This window comes from Choloepus didactylus, chromosome 11, assembly GCF_015220235.1.
Source record: "Choloepus didactylus isolate mChoDid1 chromosome 11, mChoDid1.pri, whole genome shotgun sequence".
Classification (NCBI taxonomy): Eukaryota; Metazoa; Chordata; class Mammalia; order Pilosa; family Megalonychidae; genus Choloepus; species Choloepus didactylus.
The window spans coordinates 15,137,877-15,150,508 of NC_051317.1; the positions used below are offsets into that span (position 1 = coordinate 15,137,877).

Genomic DNA, 12,632 nt, shown 5'->3' on the forward strand with positions numbered 1-12,632 from the left:
TAAATCAATTATTCACAGTACCATCATATAGTTGTGCATTCATCACCAGAATCAATTTCTGAACACTTTCCTTATTCCGAAAGAAGTAAAAATAAAAGTTAAAAAAAAGAATACCTAAAACATTCCATCCCTCCTATCCCACACTATTTTTCGTTTAGGTTTTGTCCCCATTTTTCTACTCATCTGTCCATACACTGGGTAAAGGGAGTGTGAGCCACCAGATTTTCACATTTACACAGTCAGACCATGTAAGCTGCATAGTTACACAGTCGTCTTCAAGAATTCAGGCTACTGGGCTGCAGTTTGACTGTTTTCAGGTATTTCCTTCTAGCTATTCCAGTACTCTAAAAACTAAAGAGGGATGTCTATATAGCACATAAGATTGCCCTCCAGAGTGACCTCTTGACTCCATTTGGAATCTCTCAGCCACTGAAACTTTCTTTTGTTTCATTTTGCTTCCCTCTTTTGGTCGAGAAGATTTTCTCAGTCCCACGATGCCAGGTCCAGGCTCATCCCCGGGAGTCAACCAGCATCCACATTTTTAAGCCCCTAGGTGATTCCATTGTGCAGACAAAGTTGTGCACATCTGCATTAGCATTTGTAACCTCTGAAAAATATGTACCTTCTCATTTCAGCGGTGGGGCACAAGGAACAGGTTGCTCAGCCCATTCAGCCACAAAACAGGAGCCTACAAACAATTTTGAGAGTACAGGGAAAGTCTTTCTACCTGCTCCCTCAAGCCTCTGGAAACAATTCTTTGCAGCCCTTTATTGGACATTTCTATCAGTCTTCCAGGAGAGCTACCTTCTTATTTCATTATATATACAGTTTTAAAATATTAACTCAATCTGTAGAATTTTATAAAAGTGTACTGGGCCAGGAAGTGACACAAAAATAATATCCATTGATTTTCTTTTATAATATCATCCAACTAAAGTGACACATTTTGGAGTACTGTGGTTATTAAAATGCAGCCTTGCAGTGGTATGAATGTCACTTATATTTAAAAGGAAAGTAATTTTACATGATTTGCTCTCATATATTTTGTCCTGATGATACAGGGAGATCCATGGATTCGGTGGCTTTGTCAAATGGTCTAGTTCCCTCTACCACACTTAATGAAGACCGGAAGCTTTTGTAATCCTTCTTCCCAGTGGAATTTATGAAATGTCAAATGGTCACAGCAGCCACTTGAGCTGGCCTGGGAACAAAGATCTAATTTGGTCATGGGAAGAGAAAAGGGATATTTCCTTCAAGTTCTTTCAACCTCCTGGTCTGTCTCCTCCGAAAACGTAACATTATCCTGCATCATTGTCCAAATAGGAACTCTCACAACTGAACTCATTTTGTCAAAGGTATCATTTAGGATTCTTTATGTTCCAAGTGATGGAAAACCCAACCCCAGTGACTTAAAACTGAATGGATGTCTCAATTGCTCTTTTTCACTCTAATTATTATTCTTGTTATTTTTGTGTGTGTGCTAATGAAGGTGTCAGGGATTGATTTAGGTGATGAATGTACAACTATGTAATGGTACTGTGAACAATCGAAAGTACGATTTGTTTTGTATGACTGCGTGGTATGTGAATATATCTCAATAAAATGAAGATTTAAAAAAAAAAAAAAAACTGAATGGATGTCATGGATCCATATAGTCAAAAAGAAGCAGTGTGGGTTTTAGATGAAGCTTGAACCAGGAGTTTCAAACAACATCACCAAGTATTCAGTTCCCTTCTGTTTCTCTGTTCAGTAATCGACAGTGTTGCTTTCAGACTTTGGATGTAATGGCAGCTGCCCAGCAGGTCTGGCTCTCCCCTTATGCTAACAAAAGGACCTGCCATAATTCTCTGTCTTCCATCCTTACACCACACTTCCCAGAATGAGTGTGTAAAGATAAAAAGGGCCCAACCATGAAGCCAAGGGAGATACCAGTCCCACCCAAATCACTTGGCTCAAAATGGAAGAGGAGTATTTTTCCTTAGGATGTTTGGCATTCTGTTTCCAGGAAATGGGAGGAATTGATTTTTGAGGAGCAAACAGCGTATATTCATTATGCCAGGAGTGTCCTCACCAATGCAGAGCAGAGCTTGACTCTTACCTCCCTTGTTCTAAAACAGCATGGTAGAATAGAACTTTCTGTGATGATGGAAATGTTCCTTCTCTAGGCTTTCCAATACAGTAGCTACCTAATCACAGATGACTATTGAGTACTTGAAATATGACAAATGCAACTAGGGATCTGGATTTTTAATGTTATTTCATTTAAATTAAGTTGAATTTAAATAGCCACATGTGGCCAGGGACTACCATATTGCATAATGCAATTCTAGAAACTTAAACTTCCATTAACACAATTGAACATCATATTTGGGTTTTTTGGCAGGTACATAATATTATTTGTGGTGCATGATGGAGCTTATGAGTGACAAAATCCTATAACTTTTTTTCTCTATTTATGAGGCTACTTGAGTCAAGTCTTTGTCAATCTGTATATTTGCAATTAATTATTTGAACCTAGATGAAAAGTTTTCAATTTACTACAGATGGAATTATCAGGGCATCCCCACTCTGAAGATATTTTTTATTCTGCTTTTTTTTGAATCTGTCATATTACTTGGTCTACCAGCCTTATATTGGTCTGTAACATTGAATGGATCATTTCTATAGCAAAGCCTTGGTTTTCTTAATCTGGGAATCATAAATGGCCTTTAAGAGTCTGTAAAACTTATGTAATAACATGTAGATTTTGTATGTCTTTGCTTATGTTCATATTTTTTTCCAAGGGAAAGGGCCCAATGCCTTCATCACATTGTCCAAGATTAAAATCAATAACTTTGTCTTTATACATGTCATTAAACCAGGTCAGAAACCTATGGTGAGTTGTTACAAATGGCCCTCCAGATTAACACCAGCGGTTGCCCAGGTTCTGCTGCTGGGCCCTTATACCAGAAAGATGGTGAGATTTTTTACAGCCTTAGCCATCCCACACTGCACTGCACCTGAAGACTGCTCTCAAGCAAAACCATGGAAATCAGAAATTTAGGCATGCCAGTCCCTTTATTTAAGTTTTGACTCCTTTCCAAAATCTGCCAACTGTTACAGCTCTCAGGTTGTTTATATTTTGTTCACAATTTATAGTTGTTACGTGTGAGAAGGTTGTTCTTATTCTGCTATGCATGCTATTTATTTAACTAGATCTGTATTAATGAATATTTAGGATCTTTTTCATGTTTTTGCCAGTGCAATGAACATCCTTATTTATGCCTCTTTGAGCACATATGGGTAGAAGATGAAACGTGGAATTGGGGAGTTATAGAGTATGTACATTGAAATTGTAACACAAGGTGGCTAAAATTCTGGAAACACAAATACTATTAGTTTATCATAAATGGCATTATCAGATCAATAACCCATTTATTATGTATCCATATGCATAATACATGTCCAGAATTTACCAAATATTTTAAATGTATCAAATGCATCCAATGGTTTTCAGACAGGGTAGCCACCGTATAGATACTATCAAAATGCTTCTCAAAATGTCTGTGGGTGCTGAACACTATACCCTGGTATAAGCAGCAAAGGGAATTTTGAATGCGCTTTCTCTGCAAGATTTGAAAAGGCATTTTGATCTATCTGCAGTGAGTTAAAGGTGCTGTCAAAAAACATGGGGCAAATGAAACTAGAGGCAGCCAGGCCACACAGGGCACTTGGTTATCCTAAAAGATGCCCTAGCTCACCTCTTAAAACAGGGCTTAGAATAGTGCTGTCACACTCTACTTCGAGCCTTGCCTTATCTCATGCTATGAGACCATCAGGGAGACATTGTATTTGCACAACCCTGGAGCATAAAAGACTGCATAAATGATCACTGGAAGGCCAGGGTGATGCAAAGGAGCCTCATCAGTTCCACCCACCCCCAATGTATGCCAGCCCCACTCTCACAAAATAGCAGATGTCCCAAAGAACAAATGTTAGGGATTATTAAACCTTCCTCTCTTAATTTCCATTTTGATTCAAAAATCACAGGAGGCTATGATCTTACTTGATGATTCCTCTTTTTCCCATGCGGTTGAAAGGGATAATCTGACATTTATTAGCTGGTAAAGGTAGGATTTTTCCTTATAGCATTAAATAAGCTTTTTTTTCTGCAATAGGGTTTTATTTTACGAATGGCAAAATAGATCAAGATGTGACCTGCACAGAAATGTTTTCAAGGGAAGTTTGAGGATTTTGGCAAATCCCCCTTATTGTGTGGCAGGTGCCTTGCATGCTAATGTGAGAATCACTCATCATATTGGTAAGAGAAGGTCAACTGAATACAGGAAAAGACTTGGTGTTTCCCTTTCACATTCAGCAAAGTCATTTTTCTAATGAATCCCAAGAACATGAGGAAGATACCATTACTCTCAGGCTTTTTCATATGTTTTCCACCAGCTGTTCATTCAGGAAATACTTATTAAACACCTACCTCATGCCAAGCATCAATCTAGAACCTGTGAGGAATATAAACATAAAGTCTCTTTAGACCAGTTGCAGTTAGTTTCCTGCCCAGGGTGGGTTCAGATGTCAGATACTTTATGCATGTCCCAACAATGGCATCAATAGTCTAATAGAAATATAGCTTCTACCCTCATGGTGTTTACAGTCTAGGAGAGAACATAAATGCTAAGTAAAACCTTATGATTGTGTGAATTCATAGTGAAGTGAAAGTTATTATCCTGCTTTATGCCATGAAACTGGGACAAACAGCCAACTGAATTGTCCCTCTGTCCCCACCAGGCAGCCAACATCCAATAAGAATGAACTCTAGCTTTTTAGTATGCTCCCTTCATTTCTCCTCCTACCCTATTTCATCCTCCCCTTCATGTAGTATTTATTTATGGAGTGTCCCCTGTGCATCCAGCTCTGGGTTAGGACTGGAAATGTCAATTGTAAACAAGTTACAGAAGAGCGCGCCTATGTCCGCCGGTGCTCAGAGAGCAGACGTTCCCTTCAGAGCTTCCACACGGTGAGCACATCATTTACTTCTCAGACCAGAGATTTATGGACCATAAATCAGAGGATCGTCCCTTGGGAATCAATTTCCAGGGGCTTGGGGATAGCTGGACAGTTTCCCAGGAAACAAATGCTGCCCAAATGGTCAGTTTCTTGGAGCATTCCGTGCCTATTGCTGAAGACTAGAACTCACAGCCAGTAGCCTGGGGTGGCTTCAGCTCCATTGTTCCTTTGCAGAACCACAAAGATGAAGTAAATGAGCCATAAGTATAGGGGTTTCCTCAAGGCTGGAGATATTACATTTCCTTCTCTGAAATAAGAGTTGGCTTAAAAAGGCAGCATTCACTGTTGAGGGAATAACTCTGAAGAGTTTTATGATTATGAAGGTTTTATGATTATTTGGGGTCTTTAAGACTTCTGTGTTTGGCTAGCTGATTCCACATCGAAGACACTGCACAAACATTCCTTCACATCAGTCTGTGGCTTTGTTAGACAGAATTAAAAGAGCTCTGTGTTCCTTCCAGTCCCCAGTTGATACCCCAAAGATGCCATTCACATGACTGGATTTTTTCGGAATTGAATTCGGGGTCTTTTGTATTTTTAAAAAAATTACATATGCAAAAGCAATCTGGGGGGTAGCCGACACTGTGTTTGAAATAAAAAAATATTTAAGTCAGGTCACTATCCTCCAAAAGCCTATAAATAAAGAGGTGAGATTCATCAGTTAAACACATACATGCACACACAAACAGATTGGAAAAAATACTGAGGATAACAAAAAGTATTCATTCAACAAATAGCCACCCAAATACTTGGCTATTTTCTAGGCATGTTCTAGTGCCAATACAGAGCTTTTACTGAAGGGAGCTAGATAGATAATAAACAGTAAATATATTACTTCTGATAATAGAAAACTTCATAAAGACAAAAATAAAGCAGGGTAAAAAGAGTTATGGGAGAACTGTGATATTTATGTAGATTGTGGTCAGGAAAGCTCTCTCTAAAAAGGTGATATTTGATTTTAGGGCATATGAAAAAGTGTGAGGAACCTACAGAAAGTAGGAAAAAGACTTTGGCTTTCATTTTAAATGAGATGGAAGAAAACATTTGGAGAGTGTTGAGCAGGGGACTGACTTGAGCTGAGGTGATTTAAAAGGATCACATTGTCTCCTCTACTGAGAAGAGACTTGGGATGATAAGGTGGAAGTAGGACACAGTTAGGAGGCTAGCACAGTGATTCAGGTTGGCCCTGGGGGTGGCAGCAGGGGTGATAAGAATTGGCTGACTGATAGGAATATTTTGAAGGTAGAATTGACAAGAATTGAAAGAAAGGAGCCAAGGAAAGAAGCCAAGGTCTCTGGCCTGAGCAAAAGAAAGAATTGCTAGCTCAACTAGCGCTTCTGGTCGAAATAAGGAAGGTTGTGGGAGGGCCTGGTTTGGGTGGTGTGGAGATGAAGGGATGGATGGGGGATATCAGGAGTTCAGATTTTACACCTTAAGTTTGAGATGCCTATGAGACTTCCAAGAGGAAATGTCAAGTGGGCAATTAGATAAACAAGTCTGGAGTTCAAGGGAGAGTTATCAAAATGGAGATATAAATTTGGGAGCCTTTAAAACACTGAGAGGATGAGGTAAGAGAGGGAGGGCATGTATACAGAAAAAGAAGAGGTTCAAGGTCTGAACCCTAGAGTACTCCCAAAATTTAGAGGTCAGAGAGACCATAAGAAGTCAGAAAAAAGAGATTAATAAGAGTAGTCAGAAAGGGAGGCAGACAACCAGGCAAGGCTGTTGTCCTAGAATTCAACAGAAGAAAGTGTTTCGAGGAGGAAAGATTAGTTGACTGTGCCAAAAGCTGCTGTTTATGCAAATAAATTCAGGACTGGTAAATAAACTTTGATTTTAGCAAAGTGGAGGTCACTGATGACTTTGCCAAGAGTGGTGTGATAGGATGGCAGCTTATTCAAAGAAGCTTCAAGAAAGAAGAACTTTCACTGCTGGCTGTGATGGAGAAACTAGAATAAGACTAGTCCTGCTATCAACATTTTTTTTTTTTTAAAGATGAGATACATGAAATAACTCTTTTCTGCCATTGGAAAAGGGGCAGGGCAGGACTTCTGGCTTCTCTGCCAGCGGCCCCTGTGGCTCTAGATTCAGATGGTCTTGGTGTGACACTGCACCCTGTGAAAGGTAGTGAATATTTACAGATGATGAAGTTATTTAGCTAAGCACTCACCAATTATGGCAGCTCCCCGGAAGAGAGCTCTTCTGATACTTCTAGTATCTCAAGCTAAATCTTTAATGAATTGCTTTGAAGACAATGAAGTTTCAGAAGAATGCATCCTTCTGCACATTGCTCAGGGTCAGATAGGAGCTGGGAATTATAGCTATTGAGAGTAAATCATGGAGGAAAGCTAATTCTTAAGATGCAGAACTTAAAGGTTGATGCATACCTGTATGTATCTGAGAGCACGCTCCATCCCAGTTTTGATGAATGTGAATTACAACCTATTACTTGTGGCCAGGATATTGTTTTTATATCAGCACAGTTCCAATGCCCTGTGGGAATAGGTATCTATGGACGTCCATCTCACCATGAGAGTGAATCTGAAATGAAAATATATTTTGGAAGAACAACTGAGCAGTATCCTTTTGGTGGGACTGCTTTTTCTTCAGATGGTATGTATACAAGTCAGAAATATTCTTATGCTCCAGAAGATGCATCTCCAGAAGAGGAATTCACTCTTTGGACAATATTAATTAGAATTTTTAAACTGGTACTTGAAATTCTTTTTTGCTTCATTGGCGATAATCTGGAGCATAATAGCCTTCAACTGCGAAGTTGATTGCAGTTTGCTGTGAGTCTTGCTACTTTTACCTATCTGAGATTCTGGTTACCTTTTCTAGTACAGGGATGAAAAATAAGGTCATACACAGTTTTGTTACCTCAGTCACTTCAAAAGAAGGGAAAGCAAGAAGCACATTTGTTGTTTTAAAAGTCAAAGTTCCCATTAAAAGAATACACACAATAAAATGCTTAAACTCCATTTTGAATAGTTTTTCGGGTGGCTAAAAAGAAAAATTATTGAAGATACTTAGGTTTATATAAAAGAAATCAAAATAGATCAACCTTTTGTACAGTTTCATGGATTAGCTTAAAAGGTCAATAACTTTATAATTCTACTCTAGTTAAAGATTCTAAAGGAAGTTAAAATATGTAGGCTTTCAAGAGTTGTTAAAATCAAGTCTGAAATGTAATGAAGGTGATTTATGTACACTTCTGTTAGCATGGACTAAAACCCCATGCCTATATCCAAAGTACAGATGGTAACTTCTTCTTTGTACTCCTCTGCTATAGCCAGCTAATGACAACTCTAAATTCAGCTGCACCAAATTTTATTAGTCCGCTTACCATTTTATCATCTTGGGCTATCTATTAATTAAAATTCTCTATTTAAGTGAACTTCATCATGCTCCTATGGTAGGCCAGAAACAGCAATACAAAATAGGAAAGTTTCATGAAAATGACAGTAACTTTTCAGGCAAATGGAGGCATAGGTTAACTATTTCAAATTAAGTTGCTAAATATTTCCACTGAATTTTTGGAGATAGCCAAAGAACCAAGAGAGAAAAATTGAGGGAGGATGACAATTTCTCTACCTGGAATTAGCTTCAAGGGTAGCTTATAACAGAAATAACTCAACTTGCAGATTATAAGCCAATAGTTATTTCAAAATGTTTTACTTGCATAAAACTGAATATGTTGGAAATAAAACTGGCACCAGATATTTCACTTAAATGCACCTTACAATATTGGGAGCAAAAACTTTTTTATCCCTTTTTGCTATTTTTCTCCCTTCTGCCCACTTTCCTGTGTGCTAGAGGAGCTCAGTGATAACTGTCACAAATCCAATGACCTAAGAAAAAAATTGTTAATATACAATGAAGTTTTATTTTTACAGGACTGAATTTTAAACCCATTTAAGCTCTCTTTTCACAGCTGTCACTAATGATAGTCCCCTGTGGATTTGGGGTGAAAAGGACACTATTGTCTTCCTTAATTTAAGGAGAAAAGAATGAACTTCCATTGAAATAATCCATGTAATCCATGTCATGGAAAATTCAGTGCAGAAGTCAGGGAGGTAAGGGCAAAGGAGTAATGGTATCCAAAGGTATGAACCTTTTAAAAAATAACATCTTTTCTGGTATTCAATTGCTATCATATTTAGATCAATAATACAAATCCTTACATAAACCTTGTTCCTGAATTGGGCCTATTTTCAGCCTTTTTCTGCATTGCTCACATATAGCTGAGAGTCTAGTAGCATTCTCTGAAGTACTGGTGTACTTTAAAATATGTAAAGCACTTAATAGCACAATGATAATTTGGACCTTATCCTTGATTTGATTTACTACAGAACTTCAAACCATTATTTAAGTTGCGTAGCCTGTTAATGATTCCTGGGAAACTTAGTTTGGGGCATATATTTGATAGCATATTATACAATGTTAACTATGCAAATAAGTTTTACAATTACACAAATATTTGTGTGAAGTTTTAGTCCAATTTCTGTGATTTGTTCTTTAATTCTATTTTCACTCTAAAATCATTTGAATTGACATGCTGCCTCAATTTATAAAAATTTGGCTTAACAGTATGAAGGCATATGTTAGGTTTCTAAATAGATGAAGCATACAAAATAAAATTGAGGCTTTGAAACAAACAAACATAAAAAGAGGCAGGGCAGGACTGTGCTCTCAAAAGAGAAGGAAAACACACAAATTGAACCTTGCAATCACCACGGCTTTCTGCCTAGGTTGTACAGGTTGGAGGAATCCAGAGTACTGAGGTCTCTCTCCAAGATGAGGAGGCAGTGTTGAGAGATTGGAGCTGCTGAGGTAAAGGGAATTTGTGGGGAAGCTTCCCAGAGAAGAGGAAGTCAAGCCAAGAAACAGTTCCAGAAATCCACATAGGGATCCCCTTGAGTACTGGGCTGAATACTAAGCTGCACCTGCATAGGAGATTCCACAAGGCCTGGCAGAGAACAAAAACTGAAGGGCTGTACTCTAAATAGAGATTCCTGGTAACCAGAGAGGACAGAACTTACTGAACATCCCAGACAATCCTTGAGGCACCAAAAGAGCCACAAATTTAGGGGAAGAGCCACTCTAACTCCAGGGAAAGGATTACTCTAAAATCACCCCAACAAAGCCTTTAGAACACCTTGAAATGATCAAAATTATACACAAATAAATTAACTGACTTCAAGAAAAAAAAAAAACGCATCTTTCTTAAAGAAAGATACCCAATTCCAATCACTCAACAAAATAATGACGATGCACAATTTAAAAATTACAAGACACACAATAAAGTAGGAAAATGGGAACCATAACTAAAATAAAAATCAGTCAATAGAAACAAACTCAGAAGTAATGGAAATCTTAAAATTAGTAGACAAGTATTTTAAAACAGTTTTCATAAATATATTCATGGATTTCAAGGAAAACATGAACATAATGAGAGAACAAATAGGGGCTCTCAGTAAAGATCAAAAAGTATAAAAAGAGAACTAAATTCTAAAACTAAAAATATAATATATAAAATGAAATAGTCATTATGTGAGCTTAAGAACAAATGAGGCCCTTGCAGAACATAAAGTCAGTGAACTTAAAGACAGGGCAATAGAAACCATTCAGTTTGATCACAGCTGCAGTGAAGCTTTAAAAATAGAAGAGACAATCAGTAATTTGTGAGTAAATATCAAGGAGGCTAACATGTAATTGGAGTCCCAGAAGAAGAGGAAAGAAAAATTGTGGCAGAAGAAAAAAAGACTATTTGAATAGATAATGGTGAAATATTTAGCAAATTTAATGAAAAATATTAAACCATGGGTTCAAGAAATTAACAAATATCATGCAGGATAAACATAAAGAACACTATGTCCAAGTACATTATAATCAAATGGCTGAAAGCCAAAAATAAAATCTTAAAATCAGGCAGAGCAAAATGACATATTATATACAGGGGAACAACAAGGAGAACTGACCTTATCAGAAATGATGGAAAATCATGGCACAACATATTTAAAGTGCTGAAAGGAGAAAAAACTTCTCTACCTAGAATTCTATATCAACTGAAAATTTCTTTAAAAAATGAAAGCAAAAAATCTGGAAATTTCTAGACAAATAAAAACAAAGCATTCATAACCTACAAAACAAGAAATGCAGAAAAGAAAGTTCTTCACTTTGAAGAAAATGATACCATATGGAATCTTGGATCAACCCAAAGAAATGAACAATGCTCAAAATGTTAAATATAGATAAAAAATAAAATACATTTTTCTTGCTTCTTAATTTCTTTAGATGTTAATTGATTCATTAAAGCCAAAAATCATATTTTAATGAGTTATGGAATTTTATAACACATAAAGAAGTAAAATGTAGACAGCAATATATCAAAAGATGGGAGGAGATAAATAGAAGCATACCATTTAAAGGTTCTTACATTCTGTGTGAAGAGATATAAGATTAATTTAAGATAGACTGTGATAAGTTAAAGATGTATATTGCACAACCACTAAAAACTAATAAAAATAAAACAAAGAGGTATGCTAAAATTCAATAGAAAAGATGAAACAGACTATCTAAAAATTTCTCATTTAGTCTCAAAGAAGGCAGAAAAGAGACAATGGATCAAAGGAGACATGGGACAATTAGGTAACAGTAATAGAGTCCTATATTTAAACTCAGTCACAATGGTTATTATGTGAAATGTAACTAACTAAACACTCCAATTAAAAGGCAGATATTGTTAGACTGGACCAAAATAGCAAGACCCTAATATAGGCTGTCTGCAAAACAATAACAACAACAAAACACTTTAAATGTAAAGACTTGTGTAGGTTAAAAGTAAAAGGATGAAAAAGATATTCCATAAAACACTGTTTGTAGGAAACCTGGAGTGGGCTATATTGACATCAGATAAAGTAGATTTCAGGACAAAGAGTATTACCAGAGAAAAAGGGAGCTATTTCATAAGGACAGAAGAGTTAATTTGGAAAAGGACAATGCAACCATAAGGCAAAAACCATTACATTCCCACTATAATGGTAAAATTTAAAAGACTGACAGCATCAAATGATGGTAAGGATATAAACAATTAGAATACTTTTACATTGCCAATGGGAATGTAAAATGGTGTAACCATGTTGGACATCAGTCTGGCAGTGTCTCACAAGGTTAAACTTATACCAACCTATGAACCAGCAATTCATTCTTAGGTATAGAACCAAGAAAAATGAGAACATATGCTTTAAAAAGACTTGCATAAGAATGTCCATAGCAACTTTACTCATAACAGCCCCAAAATGATGACAACCCAACTGTCCATTGACAGGAGAATGGGGAAAAAAAGTGATGGAATGGAGTACTACTCAGCAATTTAAAGGAATAAATGAACTGTAGCAACATGAACACATAGAAACATGGATGAATAGCCCTAAAATTTTTCCATGAAAAATAATTCAGATATGAAAAAACAGATATTGATTCATTTATATAAAGTTCTAGACAAAAAAAAAAGCTGATCTATTGTGATAATTCAGAAGACTGTTTGCTTCTGGGTTGGTGGGTGGTGG

The 12,632-nt window shown here is 36.8% G+C and overlaps 1 pseudogene; it reads left to right on the plus strand.

The window, feature by feature from the left end:
- The first annotated feature begins 7,236 nt into the window (after nucleotides 1-7,236).
- On the plus strand, nucleotides 7,237-7,841 carry LOC119506546 (annotated as a pseudogene).
- The last annotated feature ends 4,791 nt before the right edge of the window (nucleotides 7,842-12,632 follow it).